The sequence below is a fragment of the Peromyscus eremicus genome, chromosome 2 (genome assembly GCF_949786415.1).
Source record: "Peromyscus eremicus chromosome 2, PerEre_H2_v1, whole genome shotgun sequence".
Lineage (NCBI taxonomy): Eukaryota > Metazoa > Chordata > Mammalia > Rodentia > Cricetidae > Peromyscus > Peromyscus eremicus.
Genome location: NC_081417.1, coordinates 95,292,959 through 95,315,655, shown reverse-complemented (window position 1 = coordinate 95,315,655; position 22,697 = coordinate 95,292,959).

Here is a 22,697-nt window from a genome sequence, read left to right as displayed (position 1 = left end):
TTTACCAAGCTGTTAATAATGTGTATGTGAATGTTCAATAGTGGAACATTCCAGGGACTTCTTAGTTTTCACTTAGCTGTCATCCTTGCTGGAGTCATGAGATCAGCATCTACAGTTTTAATCAGCAGCTCACATGAAGTTGGGAGGAAGATAGGAGATAGACTAGAGAAAAGAGCTAAAGGGAGGGAAGGAGGGAAGAGGAAATGAGGAAAGGGGAGGGAGGGATATGTCTAAGGCACATTTTATACATATACAACATTTAAAAGAATTAGTGTGTGGATTGTAGAAGTAAAGTCAACTACTGCCTTCTGTAATGTAGTGTGCAAGTAAAATTTGAAATAAATGTAATGTACCATTTATATTAAATACACAAACACAAAACAAGTAGGTATAAACCTAACAAATTGTGTACAGACAAGATACAATGGAAATGGTAAAATCCCAGACAGGACTTAAACAACTACATGAATGTAAATGTAAGATATATGTAGATAGGAAGGCACCACACTCAAAATTTCATTCTTCTCCATTTGTACCCTGATTCAATACAATTGCAGTAATATCTCTGAAAATTTTGTAACTAGATATAACAATCATTTCCTTAAGCTTATACACAAAAGCAACAGATCCTGAATAAAGATACTGTTGTGTAGATGGTAGTCACTGGACTGAAAAGATCCATCTTAATGATTTGTTGTAAAACTACATCAACGTATTATTGGCAATAAAAGAGGGGCACAGGATGACAGAGAAGAGTTAATGAACACAGGAGTGGACCCATGCATAGACGTCACTGAGACTGGCAAGAGAATAGAGGAAGAGGAAGACAAAGAGTTTACAATAAATAATGTCAGAGTAATTGGACAGGAGTAATTGGACACACAAACATGCACATGAATCTAGACCCTGATCCCACACACTTCACAAAATTAATTCAAAGCAGTTCTTATCCTTAAACATTAAGTGCAAAACAACACTGTAATGACAGACAAGTCCAGAAGACATTGTATGTGGTAAAAACACGTTATAGACAACATCAACCCTACAGCCCCTGAAAGCAATAATCAAAACACTAGATTATCTTAATGTTAAGTGATCAATTCTTTTTGTAAATGACTCTAGCCACTGAGCCATCTTACCAGCCACATTGATTCCTTTTCTTTTTTTTAACTCTGTTTTCTTCTTTAAAATTTTTTATTTATTTATTTATTTATTTATTTATTTATTTATTTATTTATTTATTTATTTATTTATTTATTTTAAGACAAGGTTTCTCTATGTAACAGCCCTAGCTGTCCTGGAAGCCACTCTGTTGGCTTCTTTAAATTTTTAATTCAAAACAATTCTTCCAAATTCCTGAACTTAGAAAGAAAGTGTTTCTTCATTAATAACTTTATTTAGTGATGAACCAGGAAATGATATTTGAAACTGAGAAAGTGATGGATATTGCAACTTAAACATCTACCAGATATAAATATAGACATGGGTAAAATATAAGTTAACAGTGAGGGAGATGTTTATATTTTAGTTTGTCAACAAACTAAAAGTAACTCACTCGTCAAGTTTTAAGTCCTATGAACTAAAACAATTTTCAGCTAATTTTGTGAGAGCACTCCATTATTTATAAGCCAATTTGAATAAAGCTCTTTTGGAAAAACTTCATTATGTAAACATATCCTATAACATCTACCCAAAGGTAGTATACTGAAACATTTACTCAAAGAGACCAAGATTATATAACCCTTAAGCTAAAGCTTATGTCCAAAGACAAATGAATAGGGCACAACAAATTTACTCATTTGGAAGAGTGCTGAGGCCTGGAGGTACAGCCCTGTAGTTCCATCTACTTGGGAACATGGGGCAGGTGTTACCCAGGGTTCAGGCTTGCCACAGAGTTCAAGGCTAGCATGAATAACTTAGCAGCGTGCCTTGTCAGAGAGAGAGAGAAGAGGGCACTGAGCACTAAGGGATTATGCAACCCAGAAGCAAAGCAAAGCAATTACTTACCATGTACCTGGGCCCTGAGTTCAATTCCCACACTGGAAGAGAGAGAGAGAGACTTGCAGCTAGCTGATCTTTGTCCTTTGTCTCGGCTGTAGGGTTGGCTGATGGCTATGCATCATGTAAATTATAGCTCGATAAATTTTATTTTAAAAACCTAAAGTAACAAAAAATAAATGTTTTTAAATTTATATTTTTATATTCTCCAAAATCTCTGATGGTGGAATTTTTGTTGGGATTTTACAGGACAGAAAGAGTAAATAGGGAAGACCTGGCATCTTTATAATACTGTCACCATACTCATAAACATGGCCTGGCTTTCTTGATTGTAGATAGTTAAGATTTTCTTTATAACATTATAGGAAGGGGTTGTTTGATAATATTCATAACATATTGTTTTCTGTGAAGTAGTCTCATAAGAAAAATAATGAAAATAAGATTACACTATTGTTTTTGCTTGTTTGCTTGGTTTTGGTTTTTTGAGACAGTGTCCCTCTGTATAACAGACCTGGAAACTCACTTTGTAGACCAGGCTGGCCTCGAACTCACTGAGATCCAAGTGCCTCTGTCTCCCAAGTGCTGTGATTAAAGGCATATGCCACCACTGGATGGCCACTATTGTATTTCTAAAGTTGGTTGTGACCTAGCTTATTCCAGTCTCCTCTACTTGAACAACGGACACAAACAATGACTCTAGGGATGTGTTTTCCAGAGGACCTAGGTGGGAAAAGTTATGGAAATTTTAGAACATGGAACCTGTCTGGAGGAAATAGGTCACTGGGGATAGGTGTTTGAAGATATCTTATCTCTATCTAGCCTGTGTGTGTGTGTGTGTGTGTGTGTGTGTGTGTGTGTGTGTGTGTGGTCTTCCCTCTCCCCCTCTCTCTCCCTCCTTGTTTATCTCCCTCTCCTTTCTGTTTATCACCTGTGAATACATGTCACCACTACCTGCTCTTCCTGCTGTGGTGTTTTGCAGCAGGGTGATCCCTCAGAACACTGCAGTGGGGCATGGCTCTTCCAAAATGCATGCGAACCTGGAATATCTCTATAGGAATGTGTTTGGAATCATTTGGTAAGAGGAGGAATTGCATGTTAGAGTGAGCTCTAAAGCTAATGAGAGGAAAGGACACAGTGCCACACAGAAAGACTTTCTCAGCTCTGTGACATAAAGCCTCAGCATGATGCCATAAACAACTTAAGGTAGGAGAGTTTATTTTGTTCTTGACTTCAAAGGGTTCAAGTTCATAGTCCCTGGCCCTGTGCACTTGGGCAGAACATCACACCAAAAAAAAAAGCATGTGGCAGAGGAGTGTATTCATAGCAGACAAGAAGCAGAGAGAGAGGGATGGAGAGAGGCAGAGGCTAGGGCCGGCATATCCTAAAGACCTACTATTTTTTTTTTTAATTTGGAGAATCTTTATAATTATCCCCTGTGGTTCTAGTAATTTTTGATCATACCCAGCAACACTATACAAGTCTTCTGATTTCTCTACATCCTAGACAATATTTTTTTCTTTGTGTGAAAGTCATTATAATTTGTATGGTAACCCTCACTGTAGTCTTTTTTTTTTTAATTTCTTTTTTTTTAAGACAGGATTTCTCTGTGTAGCTTTGGAGCCTTTCCTGGACTTATTCTGTATCCCAGGCTGGCCTCAAACTCACAGAGATCTGCCTGTCTCTGCCTCCCAAGTGCTAGGATTAAAGGCATAAGCCACCACCACCTGGCCACTGTAGTCTTGATTTAAATTCTTTTGCAGGTAAATGATATTGAGTATTTATTTTCTTCTAGTGGTTGGGAATTTATTTTCATTTTATAAGAAAAGCATACTCAACACATTCAATTGGATTCATTTTGTTTTGGATTTTTGAGTTCCTTATGTATTTCAGTCATTAACTCTTATTCAGATAAATACTTGGGGGTATTTTTATTCCATTATTTCCTTCCCTATACAGAAGATTTTTTTAATTCAATATAAGTCCATTTGTCTACTTTCACTTGACTTTTTTTTTGTACTTTGAGGATCATATCTAAGCTACTGCCTATTGAGAAACAGTTTTAAAAGTGTTTTACCTGTCATAACTATAGCTGCTTTATCAGAGGCCAGGCTGGTCATAAGCACCCCGTGTAAGATTTTGCCCACAATTCTGCTAACATTCCATAAAGCCCACACAACAACAACATATTTCACTCCCTTCACAATCTTCTGCCCCACAACTTCACGCAAAAGACTTCTGTTTTACATGAGCCCAGGCCAATTCTAGGGACCCAAGGTAAGGCACTGCCCACAGGCAGCTAATACTCTCTAAAGCTGACTCAACAACCCCAACTGCACTCCCTCCCATGAGCTCCATATTCCAGCCCACAACCTCTGCAGAAAACTTCTGCTATACTGGAGGCCATTCCCTCTAATCCCAGATACCAAGCATATAGCCAAACCTGAGAGGCCACATTGGTACTTGGAACCATAGAGGCAACATGAGCAATCAAAACCCCAGAGGTCTTGCAACCACAAAAACTGCAGCAGAGACACACTACTGAACATGAAGACTTGCAAGTCACAAGAACCCCTGATTAATTAAGATAGGAAAAGAGAGAGGAAACAGAAACCAAGGAACAATACACCCATCCAAAAAAGACCAATTCAGGAATCAAAGCCTAGTCTTATAATTATCCCAAACCCAGATGCTAAAAGCCAGTATAAGAATACAATCAACAACAGAAAGGGCAATATGGCACCACCAGAGCCCAGCTATCCTACAACAACAAGACTTGAACATTACAATGCAACTGAAACACAAATAAACAACTTTAAAATCAGTTTTATGAAGATGATAGACATCCTTAAAATGGAAATGAAAAAAAATGCCTTTAAGAAATTGAGGCTAGACTAACAAAAAAAGGAAGAAATCAATAAATCTTTTAAAGAATGTCAAGAAAGGCAAGAAAAAGAAACAGACATATACAACTGTTCAAGACTTAAAAATTGAAATAGAAGTAAAGAAGAAAACACAAACAGAATTAATTCTGGAAATGGAAAATCTAGGTAAGCAAACAGGAACTATAAATGCAAACATCTACAACAGGGTACAAGAGCTGAAAGAGAGAATCTTAGGTGTTGAAGATATGATAGAAGAAATAGATTCATTTGCTATGAGATGTCCTGTATGCTGTGAATATATGTCACTATGGTTGATTGATAAATAAAACGTGGAATGGCCAGTAGCCAGGCAGGAAGGATAGTATATGCAGGACAAGGAGAGAAGAGAAGGCTAGGGGGATGAAGGCAGAGTCAGGAGACACTGCCAGCCACCACAAGGAGAAGCATGATGTAAGATACCAGTAAGCCATGAGCCACATGGCAACTTATAGATTAATAAAAATGGGTTAATTTAAGATATAAGAATAGATAGCAAAAAGCCTGCCATGGCCATACAGTTTATAAGTAATATGTCTCTGTGTATTTACTTGGGGGACTCAGTGGGAGAGATTTGTCCCAACTGCCAGCAGGCAGGGACATAGAAAAACTTCAGCTACATTCATTGGTCAAAGAAAATGTTAAATCTAAAAAATTCCAAACATGAAACACACAGGAAATCTGGGACACTATGAAAAAACAAAATCTAAGAATAGAAGAAGAGGAAGAATCTTGCCTCAAAGGCCCAGAAAATATATTCAACAAAATCATAGAAGAAAATCTTCTTAACTTAAAGGATGTGCCTATAAAGGTATAAGAAGCTTGCAGAACAACAAATAGATTTGAAAAGAAAATTTCCCCATGCCACATAATACTCAAAACACTAAACATGCAGAACTAAGAAGGAATATTAAAAGCTGCGAAGGAAAATGACCAGATAACTTATAAAAGCAGGCATATTAGAATTACACTGGACTTATCAATGTCTTACAAACTCTAAAAGCCCAACATATACCCAGCAAGACTTTCAATCACCATAGGTAGAGAAACAAGATATTTCATGACAAAGTCAAATTTAAACAATACCTATTCCCTAATCCAGCCCTATAAAAGGTACTAGAAGGAAAAATCCAAGCCAAGAAGGGTAAATACATCCACAGAAGCACAGGAAATGAATAATCTCATGCCAAAAAATGCTTAAGAAGGGAAATACACGTAAACACACACTCATACACACACACACACACACACACACACACACATTATCTTTGATCTACAAATTTCTCTGCTTGTAAGATGTGCTGAGGTAAATGTGGTACAGAAATTATGGGAGTGGCCAAACAATGATTGGTTCAGCTTGAGACCCACACCATGTGATGGAGGTCAACCCTGACACTGCCTAGAGCACCAGGATCCAGAGGCTAGACTACCCAGAGACCTAGGAGAAAACCAAACATGATGGGCAAAAATAAATAAATAAATAAATAAATAAATAAATAAATAAATAAATAGATAAATAAATAAATAAATATCAATGAAAGGATTGCTAATGATATTCTACTACACTCATAGATGTGTTAACTAACCCATATGTATCAGAGAGACTTTACCCAATAACTGATGGAAGCAGATGCAGAGACCCAGAGACAAAAGTCAGTCAGACCTTGGAAAATCCTGTGGAAGAGGGTGAGGAAGGATTATGAATGCCAGAGGGGCCAGGGACACCAAAAGAACTCCAACAGAAGCACCAAACACTGGCTCACAGAGACTGAACTACCAACCAGAGAACTTGCATGGGACTGACTTAGGCCCTCTGCACATATGTTACAGTTGTGTACCTTGGTCTTGTGGGGCTCCTAACAATGGGAGTAGGGGCTGTCTCTGACTCTGTTACCTGCTTTTGCAACCCTTTCCTCCTAGTGGGTTACCTGGTCCAGCCACAAAATGAGAACAGGTGCTTAATCTTACTGCAACTTGATATGCCATGGCTGGCTGATAAACATGGGAGGCATGCCCTTTTCTGAAGTGAAAGAAGGAGAAGGAATGGATTATAGGAGAGTTACTGGGAAGCGACTGGGAGCAGATGAGGGAGGGAGAATATGTGACTGGGCTTTTAAAAAATTAATTAATAAATAAAAAGAAAGAATTGTTTTACTTATGCTTTATTCTAGCAGATTCAAAGGTTCAGTACTTATACCAAAGTCTTTGATTCAGTTTGAACTGTTTTCATACATTAATAAAAAGGAGTCACTTTATTCTTATGTAGAGGTTATCTCTTTTTCCCAGAACTATTTATTGAAGATATATTCCTCTCCCTAATGTATAGTCATGAAGTCATTGTTGGAGGTCAGTTTTATGTAGATGTGCAGATTAATTTGGGTATTATAGATGTGTAGGTGTCTGTTTTTATGCCTGTACAATAATATTTTCGCTATCATGACAAAATAAAATGTTTTGAAAGCAAGCATCATGATGTATCCATATTGGTTATTTTTTTAGTTTTCATTGACTATTTCTGGATATTTTGTTCATGGGACCAATCCTAGACACACAGACTACAAAATAGATATAAAAAAAGAATAAATTAACCAATGAATTAAGTGTTCCCTAAATCAAAATAAGGAAACACTGATTTACAAAGCTGAAGAAGGTCACAAAAATGGGAAGATCTTTCATGTTAATAAATTGAAAAAAATACACTTTTTTTGAATCATTTATCCCTTACTGCCGGTACCAAAGAAGTTTGGTTATCATTTCTTTTAAATGATTAAACCCTGTTTTACTATTTTAATTCTTTACATTGTTGTCTTAATCAGGAAAATTTTCAAAGAAAACTTGTCACAGATAAGTTAATCAAGGAAGAGTGCCTTCATTAAGAATTATTACGCCAGGAGAAGTAGAGCTTGGGATTTCTTGAAAGGAGAAGTGGTCAAAGACAAAAGTGACTCAAACAGGCAGAATAGAACTGAAGGCAGTTAGTTGATCATGTGCACATGCAATTTAACTACATGAGTTTGAGCTTGACATGGTGGCACAGGCTTTTAATTCCAGAACCCAGGATGGATTCTAGAATTCAAGGCCAGCTTGTTCTACATAGTGAGTTCCTGGCCAGCTACGGGTACACAGTGAGACAATGTCTCAAAAAACTATGAACAAACAAACAACAATAACAAAGAAACCCAGCCCAACAAATGAACTCAAAATCAACAAGGGTTTTATTAACCAGTGCTTATAAAGGTTGCATTTCTTTTTCCCCCATATAGTATAGAGTGAATACTGAATTTTAAAAGGGTAGTTATCATGCTTTGATGAAGACATTCCTGGATCACAAACTGGCACCAGGCTTGGAGAAGACATAAATATCAAAGAGACAGTATATAATTGCATGTTTTCTAAAGTAAGTACTTTCAAGTGTAACAAAGAGGTTCAGGAGACTATAGACACAAAGATATTTCTTTAAAATTTAATCATTCTAAAACATTGAGGTCATTTTAGTCATGCTTGAACATATTCAGCACTTAATATGCCCAGGAATGTCAACAATAGGAGTTATTTCTATATTCTTAATTTTATTTTAATTGATTCATCAAAAATATCCTTCGACTATCAGTATTCTCAAATTTTCTTTTCACAATGTTGATACTGTTTTCTCTCACAATCTTGAATTATTCTGTAATTTCTATTTTTCTATGGATTTTTACCTTTATAATTATATTTTTGTTCACTGATTTAACTGGAAAACTCATCTGTAGATTGCAATTACTTTTCAGGTTCAGTTAACAGCATTCAATAAACACAATAACTTTCTCTTTTCCAATATCTTTCTTAGGAAGCAGAAGTTCTTGGACTTTGCTAACAGCCTTCCGTGATTATACACTTGGTAGTTTATAAACTTACTTCTTCACTGTATATTACAGATGATATTTTATTATCCAGAGACACTAGACACTACCCCTTGCTGATAACACCATGGCTGATGCTCTATATAGTTTAGAGAGTTTTGGTAAATTACAGTCATATGTCATTGATAATCTGCAGTAAAATACTAAGCTACAACTGTAAAACTTACTTGAAATTTGCTGTTTTTGTAAGCTGTTATTGCTCCATTTTTGTTCTCAGGAGACTCTGATACACATCTTGTTATTCTAGAAGGAAACTTGTTAGAAGTTAGCAGAAAATTTCTCAAGGAGTTCTAAAATTTCTCACACTGGCAATTAAATAATTCACTGTGAAAATATGTACATCACTTCTACTTACATACCTTAGACTAATAGAGACTTTACCTCCATCCAAACAGCATTCTTACAAAAAACTCCATACTTTGGGATTAATAAAATATTAAAATAACAGAAAACAATAGTTATCATTATAGTAACTTTAGATTCTTATCTTCCTTTATATTTTACTGAAGTGATTGAGATGTATTTTTTATTTTATGTAAAAGAGTGCTTTGTTCACATGTATGTCTGTGTACCATACAATATCTGCTGCCCATGGACATTAGAAATATGTATCAATTCTCCAGAAACTGGACTTGTGGATGGTAGATGAGCCAACATGTAGGTGCTGGGAATAGAACCCAGGTTGTCTACAAGAACAAGTCCTCTTAACCACTGAGAAATCTCTCCAACTCCAATAAATAATCTTTATCAAGAGCTAATTGCCCAAAATATTAATTATCATTAAAGATTAAAAATATATTGATACCATCTTTAATCCCTATTTGAAGTTTCTCCCCACTAAAAGCTTCTCTCCTACAGCCTAGCTTTCATGATTCCAGAAAGGACAATGCAACATACCAATTCTGTTTTAGTTAAAAACATATTGAAAAAATATAAAAAAAATACCCTCATTTGAATCAAAATTAGTGACACATGAAGTTGAAACTATGAACATTACACCCTAATTTTCAACAATGTAAGTAAGAGTATAATAGCCAATTACAACAGACTGTAGTCATTAAATTATAGAACATTGTGATGTACATAATATAGAGTGAGTTACTCTGAATAAGGGTAATAAAGGAGATTCCAGTATAATGAATTAACATGACTGTGACCCAGAAGTAATAATGAAGCTTCTGAATTCCAATGCAAGGGACCTTTCAACTAAGGGTGAGCCTGTTAGGAAGATGGATTAGAAGCCTTTCTTCTGCTGTCATTCTCATTGTCACATCTGTGAAATGTGATTCACTTTATCTGTCATTAGGCTCAAAGCAAAAAGAAAGAAAAAAGCTTTTCAAATCAGAAGCATGTCCTCAGATGTAATCTCCATGTTGTTAGCTCAGGACAAATCCCATGAGGGATTTCAGTGCTCTGTTCCCCATGTCTATTCTAGTTGATTGAAATAGTCAAAAATTTTGTGTGTGTGGATGTGTGTGTGGATGCGTATCAGATCATCAATTTGAAATTTCATTTTATGTTTAAGAATAATAAAAAAATAATCTTATTAGACATTAAATAAAATAACACATCTCATGTAACACTGAATGGAATGTTTTCATGTGTCCTCCTGAATATTGTGTATGAATCACTAGACGATGAGGTTTAGTTTAAACATTGTCAGAATTCATAGTCAGAGACCATCTCAAATGGTAGAAATTCATTCGGGGCTAATGGAAAACCAAGAACAGGAAATCTATTAAATGACCAGATTATACCCGTTTGGATTCAATTATACCATGTACAATGTTGTTTAACAATCCATCTACACCCTAAGTTGATGTAACAATAACAATTTACATTGGCATTTGCACCTAGGAATGATGGGGAGTATTTTGTTTGTTCTAATAAGCAGACTGTTTGTAGTATAGCACACATTTCCACTTCAGTTAATCACCATGATATTTTTGTGAGTTTCTGAAATAACTTTGTCAGGTAACTCAATGTTAGAGGCCTTATGGAGCAGACACAAGGCATGGAATTTAACTTCCAGTAACACTATGTGTACATGTATATACATATAACATATATAATTCTGAATAGTTCAACACTGTTGTATACTCATATAACATCAGTATTTGTGAGAGAGAAAGGGGATAGTATTGTGTTCAATGCCAGCCTGTTCTATTAGACAAAAATAACAACAATCTGATTAAATTTTAAAAAATGAATAAAATTTAAGAAGAAAAGAATGTATTTTGGCAGTAGTGAAGAAACCAAAGCCCTGGAAAGTTAAAGATTCTAATGCTTTGGAAGTTTTTGTGGAAAGAAATTAATTGATTTCCTTATCTTGGACTCATAATTCATAACAAATACAATTATGCATAATTATTTCTTCAAACTTAGCATTAATTTGAGTCACCTAATTAGTATTAATTCAGAAATCACAAGTTAGGCATTAGCAATGAATACATTTAGATATATTTGATCATATTTTCATTAATTGTTATAGATTAGGACATAAATAGAGGGAAAAGTACTAATATGTCTGAGTTCAGATTTTAATGCTGACTATGATTGTAAAATTACTCTCCAACCAATGTGTGAATGCCACTTCGTGCACTTTTATGCAAACATTGGTATGCTGGTAATTGGATTTAAGGCAGAGTCAGCGGGAGGGAAGCAATGCCTGTTACTTGAAACATAAACGGTTTCCCTGGGATAGTGAACTCATGGATGTTAGAAAACAAAACATCTACTATTACCACTTTGCAAGATGAGCACAATTCCTTTTTGTATTCTAAACTGTATTCTTAAACTCACAGGATAGTGAAGCTACCACCCTTTATAAAAGAAGTTCTTCTTTACAGCAGATGAAGATGATCATAGAAATCCACAACTGAAAAAAAAAATACGTAAAGTTCAAGAGGTAACAGAGAGCTCAGCCCCCATCAGATATATCTGAATCTTGGCTCCTGTATATGTGATTTAGGAACTTCATAGAAGAAGCAGGTGGCCAAAAGACTGTAAGAGACAGATTATCATGGAGTCTTCTGTGAAATGACTGTGGTATTTTATTCCCCCAAATATTGTGCATGCTAATAAACTTATCTGGGGTCAGAGACAGAGCAGCCACAATATTAAGCATAGAAGTTAGGCAGTGGTAGCACATGCCTTTAATCCTAGCATTCCAGAGGCAGAAATCCATCTGGGATCTCTGTGAGTTCAAGGCCACATTGGAAAGAGCCAGGCATGGTGACTCATGCCTTTAATCCCAGGGAGTGAGCCTTTAATCCCAGGGAATGGTGGTAGAAGGCAGAAAGATATATAAGGCCTGAGGATCAGGAATTAGAAGCATTTTGGCTGGATCATCTCAGCTAGCCATCTCAAAATTGTCCTAAGCAGTTTGTAGTCCAAAGTCGATCTTTTGGTGGTGTTAATCAGCTTAATGGCTTTATCATAGTCCTTGTGGAATCATCATTGTGGAGTCCTGTCATCTTTTTGAAGATTTCAAAGTCACTGTTAAGCGTGGTCATGGTTCACTGCAGACTTTTTTTTTTTTCTTTTGTTCCTCCTCTGTGGTTTGGAGTAATCACAGTCTGATAAATGTTTGTCTCTTGTAACCATGAACTTTCTTCCTTAGAAAAGAAAATCTTCACAGCAATTTCTCCCCACCATTTGTTTTGCCAAACTTTTCCAAACTGACCTTTCCCGATGCTTTCTTGTAACACGATGGTCCTGGCAATTCTTCTCTGAACAAGCAGTAGTAAATCCTTTGTCCCAGGTAGCAGCATTATTGCAGTCACCAACAAGATGAGAAGAAGCCAGCAACTTGGAGCAGTTTTTGCCTCCATGGTCAGCTGAGATGGCTAGCTGAGATGATCCAGCCAAAATGCTTCTAGTTCCTGGTCCTCAGGCCTTATATATCCTTCTGCCTTCTACCACCACTCCCTGAGATTAAAGGCTCACTCCCTGGGATTAAAGGCTCACTCGAGTCACCATGCCTGGCTCTTTCCAATGTGGCCTTGAACTCACAGAGATCCCAGATGGATTTCTGTCTCTGGAATGCTAGGATTAAAGGCATGTGCTACCACTGCCTAACTTCTGTGTTTAATATTGTGGCTGCTCTGTCTCTGACCCCAGATAAGTTTATTAGCATGCACAATATTTGGGGGAATACAATACCACATTTCCTCTCTTTTTGTCTAAAATTTAAAAAAGCTTTTAACTAATACAAGAAAAATTATATCCAGTAAGTATATACAATATACACAGTCAAGATTACATTAACGATGTCTAGTCCATTAACATTTGACAGATTCAGATAAAAACTCCATTATATATATTAACAATGTCCAGTCCAGTAACATCTGATAAACTCAGACCAAAAAATTTTCATTACTTCTCTTATTTAAAACAAGCAGTTCCTTTTTTATTATTATTATTTTAATTTTACTTTATTTTATTTTACAATACAATTCAGTTCTACATATCAGCCACGGATTCCCTTGTTCTCTCCCCTCCCGCCCCCCTTCCTTTCCCCCAAGCCTACCCCCCATTCTCACCTCTTCCAGGGCAAAGCCTCCCCCGAGGACTGAGATCAACCAGGTAGACTCAGTCCAGGCAGGTCCAGTCCCCTCCTCCCAGGCCAAGCCAAGCAACCCTGTATAAGCCCCAGGTTTCAAACAGCCAACTCGGGGGCCCTTCAGCCGTTGGTTCATAGTTCATGTGTTTCCATTCGTTTGGCTATTTGTCCCTGTGCTTTATCCAACCTTGGTCTCAACAATTCTTGCTCATATAAACCATCCTCTTTCTCGCTAACTGGACTCCTGGAGCTCCACCCGGGGCCTAGCCATGGATCTCTGCATCCGGTTCCCTCACTGACTTGTGTTTTTTTTTTTTTTTTAATTTTTATTTTGCAATACAATTCAGTTCTACATATCAGCCACGGATTCCCTTGTTCTCCCCCCTCCTGCCCCCCTCCCGCCCCCTCATCTTCCCCCTAGCCCGCCCCCCATTCCCATCTCCTCCCTGGAGGAGATGGAAGTAGTTCCTTTTTAAAAGTAGATTCCATAATCTTCCTTTTCATCTTATCATATCCATATTCTCTCTTTTTTCTTTTCATAATACTTTCAGTAGTCTACCTTTTGTCATTTTTATACTTTCCTTTTTTTCTTCAGTGTAGATTTAGTGATCTAACTATTTATCCTATTATTTCTTTATCTTTTTTCTCAGAGTAGATTCAATGATCTATCTCAAATGACCTCTCCTAGAAGTGCTTAAAAAACAATACCAAAGCAATGATACTTTCAGCAGATATATCAATGTGGAAGGGAAAATGTTCTAGAGACAAAGAGTACATTCCATTGATGACTGCTGGTGGAGGAGAATTTGCCTCTCCCAGGGATGAGGCTCCTTATTGATTGTCCAATAAAGGGTGATCAGCAATGAATCCATATACATACCACTAACAAAAACAGATTCAGCAGGTTTTATTTATTTATATTTGTGTTTACATGTGTGTCTGTGTGCATGTGCACAGACATACACAGAGCAAACACACACACACACACACACACATACACACACACAACTAATAATAATAATAATAATAATAATAATAATAATAATAATAAAAACTGGGCAGTGGTGGCACATGTCTTTAATCCCAGCACTCAGGAGGCAATGCCAGGCAGATCTCTGTGAGTTCAAGGCCAGCCTGGTCTACAGAATGAGATCCAGGACAGGCACCAAAACTACACAGAGAAACCCTGTCTCAAATAATCAATCATCATCATCATCATCATCATCATCATCATCATCATCATCATAAAATGAGACTAGCAACTTGAGAGTGTGGGGTATGTGAGAAGTTCAAGGGATGATAATTGGAGGGGCTGTATGGGCTGAAAAGAGAGGTAGGTGATGTAATCTATCTCAGTTGAAATCATTAAAATAAATGAAGTCTTAAAATTACACACTTCAAATATGGTTATTTTTTATTATTTGATGTGTCTATAACAGAAAAATTTCTGGAAAAAATGTTTTTCCCCAAGTTAATGTTGAGTTTTCAACCTGTGCCTGGCAATAATAAAACATTTTTCATTTCCACAAAATAGCCTGTAGAATGTGCTGGGCTACTACTTGGCTTCTTTGCTAGCAGGCTTCTTTTTGCTTATCAAACCATTTAAAGCTATATGTGTGATTTTGGATTTTGTCATCTTTTTTAATTTAACCCAAGAAATACAGTTTTTAAATTTCTTACTTTTTGAAAATATTTTTTCATTCAATATATTCTGATTATTACCCCCCCACATCTCCTCCCAGATCCTCCTAACCTCCCAATCCACACAAATTCACATTCTATCTTGCTCTCTCACATTAGAAAACAGACGTCTATAAATTAAAAAAGAATATGTACTAAAAAAGGTAAAATAAAAAAAACTGAACAGGACAAGACAAATAAACAAACAAACAATAAAGAACCAATGAAAGGATTACAGGACCAGAGGAGTCAAGAACATCACAAGAAAACCAACAGAATCCACTAACCTGGACACATAGGAATTCACAGAGACTCAATAGACAACCAAGTTGCTCGACCCGAGTAAACACACAGAGACTTACATTACTTATAAACTGTTTGGCCATGGCAGGCTTCTTGCTATCTAGTTCTTATATCTTAAATTAACCCATTTCTATTAATCTATAAGTTGCCATGTGGCTTGTGGCTTACCAGTACTTTACATCTTAGTTCTCATGGTGGTGGCTGGCAGCATCTCCTGAATCAGCCTTCCACTTCTCTGAATTCTCCTCTCTGCTTGTTTTGCCTATACTATACTTCCTACCTTGCTACTGGCCAGTCATCATTTTATTTATCAACCAAATCAGAGCAACACATTCACAGCATACAGAGTGATCGATATCCACAGCAGAGTACAGGAAAAGCAGTATTCACAATATTAATTCACCTGATTGGGTTCGATAGCTATGTTCTGGCACTCAATATGAATAAACACATCTTATAAATTGAATATAAATATTTAACGCAGGAGACACAAAATTACACCTGAGAACAATCTGGGGAACAAAATATACTTAGAGAAAAAGTCCCTCTGCCTTTTTCTCTTGAGCCTCACTTATAGATCCCTAAAGCGTTGTTCATCATATGTCATTCTTTTGACCGTGTTCTGACACAGTGGCACCAAGCTCATTGTTCAGCAAATCCAGGCAGCAGGACTTGCTCTGTTCCATCCAGTCCTGTACACCAGGAGACTTCTCAGTGACTACCTGTCTGGTGGTCAAGAAAATAAAGATTTTTATTTAAAAACAAGGATTTTTATTTAAATAGAAAAATAATTGCAATATACATTTGGTGTGTTATTCCTTTGATGAGTATATAGCAGTTTTCCCTACTTTTTCAGATTAATTTTGGTTTGAAGTCTATTTTGTCAGATATATATATTTTTTATTTTTTGTTATGTTTTTTTATTAAGAAATTTTTTATTCAATACATATACCAACCACAGATCCCCCCTTATCCCTCCTCACCCAGCTACACTGACTTATTTCCTGAGTCCAGTTGCTTAAGATACCTTTTCACATCCTTTTACCCTGAGTAATATCTATCCTAGGTATTATGCTGTTTCTTAGATTTGGCAGAATAGAATTTGTTTTCAAATCCAGTCTGTTCATCTGTGTCTTTTTATTGGGGAACTGAGACTATTGATGTTGAGAATGACCAATGAGTAGTGTTTTGTTATTTTAGTTTTGTGGTATGTTTTTTCCCCTGTCTTGATTTCTTTATTTATTTTGACTTACTTATTCCTTCTGTTTTCTTCGGTGAGAATAAACACTTCAGGTTCAAGTTTTTCTCCTAAGACCTTCTGTATAGCCAGATTTATAGATACATACTGCATAAATTTGTTTATCTGTTTGTTTTTTTATTGAAAGCTTTTCTTGAGAAAGACAAATATGGTATATATTTGCTTATATGTGGATATTAGCTGTTAAGTCCCTAATAACCAAGGTACAATTCATTGAACCACAAACAGTAGACATAAAGCAAGGGACTAGAAATAACAGATAGATCTCATTAGGATAGGGAAATAGATTAGAGAATTATGGGTGAATGAGGAGGGCTAGAACAGGAGGGTAAAGTGGGGAGGAGAAGAGGAAGGGACCTATTGGAGGTAATAAGGGGAAAGACTGCCTTATTTAAAGGGCATTTAGGGGGCAACATGAAGTGTAATACAGTAGAAACTACCTAAAATGCATACATGTATAAAGATGATCTAAATGAAGTTGCCAAATAATAGGGAAGACAAGGTCCCATCTGTCCATCTCTTGTTACCAAACAAAGCATCCAGTACATTAATTGGGTTCTAACCAATGAAGTTTTGGGACAAACGGGTCCAATAGAAATCCCCAAACAACTCAGGCTGTTTTCAAAACAGGTTGCTCTCCACAACCTGACAGCAATGTCCCATTGTTGAAGACAACACACACAACCCATTGAACAAAGAGTGGTAGAGTTGGTGCCTACATAGAACCTTCACCTTTATGTTCTAATATCTATGGAGAAGGAAAAATTGCTGAAAGCTACTAAAAGAGAAATGTAAACACCGATCAAATCATACCCCCTTTGATTTACAATGCTGTCTTGCCTGTGTTTGCAAAATATACTAGGACAATGGTGCACAAAGCTTGTGGGAATAACCAACCAATAACTGTTTGACACAAGCCCACTTCATGAGATGGAACCCATAGCTGACATTGCTTGGGTGACCAAGAATCAGAGACTAGGTAGCCCAGGGACATAGGGTAAAATCAAATACTACTGGTCAAAAAACTTAAAAAATAAAATAAAAACTTAGTGATAAAATGACTTAATGATCTGTTATACTCAGATCAGTGCCTTGTTCAGCCGTCATCAGGACATCTTCTGCCCTGAAACAGATGGTAACATGTAACATGTATATGTTCCCACAGGCAGGCATTTTACAGAGAACAAAAGACCTTGGAACATTCAACCCTAAATGGAATATCTCCACAAAAGTCCCCTCTTTCAGAGCTCAGAAAACACTAAAGAAGAGAAGGAAGAAATAACGTAAGAGCCATAGGGGATGGAGGACACCAAGAAAACAAGGCCCTCTAAATCAGCATGAGCAAAGTTCATAAGAACGCACAGAAACTGCAGCAACATGCTGAGAGCCTGCACCAGGCACCAGGTCTTCTGGGTGTTTATTATGCTTTCAGTTTAGTGCTTTTATGAGATTGCTAGGAAGAAGTGGGTCTCTGATTTTTGTGCCTTCTCTTAGTCTCTTTTCCTACTGTAGTCTTGTTGTGTTCAACTTTGATGTGATCACTTTTATTTTTTCTTATTATATTTTATATTGTTATATATTAATGTTACCACTTATATAGGTCTGTTTCTTTCTAATGGGAGAGTGAAAGGTAAAAGGAAAAAAGAGAAACATTCATGGAGAGAAATTAAATAAATAAATAAACAAGAAAATAAATAAATAACCCCTCTCCTCCATAGTTACTTTTGTCTTGATCTTTGTCAACAACAGATTGTGAACTAACATAGATATTGGCACCAGGATAGTGGGATATCTCTATGATAGACTTGACTATGTTTTTTGTGAAGGATTGTGGAATCAACTGTAAGTTGGGCTAGAAGTAATCAGAGAATGATGAGTTGATGTTGTGGGAATTTGGAAGTTAGTATTATGTTGAAAAAGATGCAGATGAAGTCCTGGCTTATGAAGTTTCTGAAGGAATCACAGACTCTCATTGCCATGCATATGATATATATGAGTTAATATATGTTTGTGGTCATGGTCATGGTGAAGAATTAGCTGCAATAAACAATACACCAGTATCACTGAGGTGAAACTTTTGCTTTACTTAGACACCTGATGCTGATTAGGTAGGTCGAAAAACAATCAATTGTGATTAATAGACCAGCATCATTTAGGTGAAACTTTATGGAATATATTTGCTCAGGATTAGCACACAGATGTTATGGTCCTGATGGGGCCAAGGCTGCATCTCAAGTTGGTAGCTGAGCTTGGTAATGTGTACCAGCCTTCAACGTGTGTGGCTTTGAAGGCATAAGAGCTGCAGTGATGAACGGGTCATGGAGAGTAGCAGTCATGGAGAGCAGCAGCTCAGTCTCAGATGCAATCACACAGGAGGGCATTCTTTGAAGTTATAGTCACAGTTTTAGGGGAAGCATTGTCATTTCAAAGGGTTACAGAGAAGCTGAGGCTCAGCTCCGTGAGACAGAATTGGAGTTCAAAGAAATCTAAAGAGAGGCTACTGGTGAAAGTACAGTCTCAGTGGCTGTGCAGATCCTGGGCATGTTGGAGATGCCAGAATCAGATGGAACCAGACTGAGCCCAGAAGTCAAGCTGCATGTGCTGTAGAGAGCTAGGGAAGTGGAACTAGATAAGCCCTTTGGAGCCAAGAAGATTGTGATTAACCAACATTGGATTCAAACCTTTAGAACTGTTGGATTTGGGTTTTGTTTGGTTTTGAATGTAATAATATCCTAGCACTTTTCCCTTTTAGATGAAGAGAGTATTTAATTTTTTTTTTTTAATTTTCAGGAATCCATAGTTAAGAGACATTGGAGTTATATAGAGATTCTTGGCTTCTAAAGTGTTAGCATTATTAAAGATTGTGGGACTTTTAAAATTGGGTGTGTTTTATATTGTGATATTAATATTAATTTGACAATTTGAAGTCAAATAAAAACGAAGGATTATGATCTAATAGTGAATTGTTTCTGTGTCAAACTGACATGGGTGAATTATAGTTGTTGTTTTTTTTCTTTCACAATTTTAAGCAAGTTAGAATCATCTAGAAATCATTTACTGAGAAATTTCCTCCACCAGATGGGCTCTAGGCAATGCTATGGGTGCATTTAAAAATTTATGATTGACTTGGGGGGGTCATAGACCACTGTAGGCAGTGACACCTTTGGGCAGGTGGTTCTGGGATATATTAAAAACGGGAACTTAGCAAGCCTCAGGGAGAAAGCCAATAAGAAGCATTCCAAAACAATCTCTGCTTCAGTTCCTGCCCAGGTGTTCTTTCATGAAGGGCTATAAGCAATAGTAAGAATCAAACCCTTTCCTCTCTTGAGTTGCTTTTAGCCACGGTCTTTATCTCAGTAACAGAAATCAAGCTAATGCACCCAATTGCTGTGGGATGTTGTGTATGGCAAATGCGTTGCTCTGATTGGTCAATAAATAAAACACTGATTGGCCATTGGCTAGGCAGGAAGTATAGGCGGGACAAGGAGGAGAATAAAGCTGGGAAGTGGAAGGCTGAGTCAGAGAGACACTGCCAGCCGCCATAATGACAAACAGCATGTGAAGATGCCAGTAAGCCATGAGTCATGTGGCAAGGTATAGATTAATAGAAATGGATTAATTTAAGCTGTAAGAACAGTTAGCAAGAAGCCTGCCATGGCCATACAGTTTGTAACCAATATATGTCTCTGTGTTTACTTGGTTGGGTCTGAGGCTGTGGGACTGGCAGGTGAGAGAGATTTGCCCTGACTGTGGGCCAGGCAAGAAAACTCTAGCTACACCCAATGCCCTGGTCTGCTCTCAACCTTAATAAGAGAAGCTTTTTTTTTGTAGTGAGCAACAGTTAATGCAGATACTTGTAAGTGCTCCAGATGTTAAGAACCTTTTAACAAAGAGCGCTAGCCTTAAATAAGACATCCATATTATCCCCAACTAAGACTCAGGAAACATCATAGATGGGGGCAATGGGACTAAAAACAGTATCGTGGGCAGGAGTGCCAAGAAATGTTATCTTCTGGTCACATCATACAGTCTTTTCATATGAAAGCAAATCACTGTTAGTTTTCTGGGCAAGATTAGGCTCTTGAGCCTTCCAGCATGCAGCAATGAGAGGCTAATGGGACCCCATTCTAGTTAAGGAGATATTGGCAATTGATGGCTACTGGAGAAGAAATAGTAATTTTTCTTTATGGTTTGGTCACCAGTGGAATGTCCCTATTCCAGAGTATAGCCCCAAGCCCAAGAGCAGATATCAGCATTAATTGGAATTAGAGGGTTCTTGGAAAAAAGAAGATAACAGGAAGTTTAAAAAACACACATTGTGGAAGTCCATGGAGAGTTGGAGGAAGAAACTGGGGGCTGTTTATATTAAAAAAATGTACATTGTATACATGTATACATTTCTGAAAAATGAATTTAAATACTATGAACTTAAAAGAATATTTACTTTTCTTGAAAAGCAACGAGTTTGGATGTTTTCTAATAAATACTAATAAAGAATGTCAGCATGGAAACCCATGATGCCCTCATGTTCTCTTACCAAAGTGAATGAAATCAAATTCTATCTTGTTAAATGAAACAAGATTATTAATTACAAAATCTTTACTTTTAGATATAAAATTAGTTTCCAATAGTACAGTTGCAGAACAGTAAATAGTACCCATCTTACTTTTTTTTTCCCTCAGGTGGCTGGATTAAACACAAACATTAGTTTTTCTGCCCTTGGATTTGGAAACTAGGGTTGATTTATGTATGACAATTAAGAGGAAAATTATGTGAATTCTTAGTATCAATAATAATGTAAACAATCTGCAAACATACTCTCAAAAGTTGATTACATCCATATTAAAAGAACAAATATTAGTGTATTAAGCCTTGTAGATATGTCCAAAAGCTATATCTTGTACTGGTATACTTTTGTTATATGCATGCCCATTAGTTAAGGAAGCATTCCATTTTAAACACTAAAATTGTTCTTTAAAATGAAACTTCCCAGTGTCACCAGTAACATACTAAATGAATTTAAATTACCAGGAATAAAAGAATATGATCATACATTTTACAAAAACTAATACCCACTTACAAGAAAATTAAGCTTCCTACTTTGTTCTTCAAATGTGAAGTGGGTTTTCAAAAACATATATTCTTAATTATCTCCAACCAAAGAAAAACATGTTGAAAGAAAGTATTGAATACAAAGTTGAAATGAGTTAAAGGAAAGAAAATGCAGAACTCTCCTTTTGAAGACACTTGAAAGAGGACCAAAAAACGCATGCATATCAAAGAAGCTGAGTATTAGGAGATGATGTGGGATAGATGATTGTTTTTCCCACACAGATACTTTAAGACACACTGAAAAAATAAATTAATAATTTGATCATATATTTCGAAATTGAAAGTGTCATATAAAAATTAACTGGTACATCTCAATTAAATCCTTTCAAGGTGAGTGGCAGTAATTAACTACTATAGATTATAAATGCATTAGATATTATTAGTGACAATAGTTATTGCCATAGTAACATGAACACCACAGGCCTCAAACCAAAATCCTTACTCAAGCAAAATGTTCAGCGTTTTAATGAGCATTCTCTGTGAAACCAGATCCAAATTGTACCCTGTGTGCTCACTTCTTCAGGAAACGTTTGAACTCGGTATTGCTTTATTCTTGTTAACAGTGTATTGTACAGCACATTTGAGTCACCCGTAACAGCATGGGGTAATTTAGGCTGATATTGCAATTACATGTAGATTTCACCATCTGGGTCAAGTAAATGAATTTCAAATAAGCTTATTCCCTTCTGAAGCGTGCCTGTGCTTAACAAAGAATGAAGAGAATGAAAGCCACTTTTGAAACTGTGCTTTTGATGGTTACTATTCAGTGAGTGGGCGTTGATGCCTATGCAACATAGGAAAACTATGTTTTGTAGCCTTATTGGTCCCTTAAACTTCAGTTAAACACTCCAATGGGGTATTACTAAGATAGCCTGAAATAAGTACAGTATATTAAAACAGTTTCCCCCACTGTAATCAAGTTTGAATTCTGAATTAAAATGGATAAAAATCATCACAAGAAA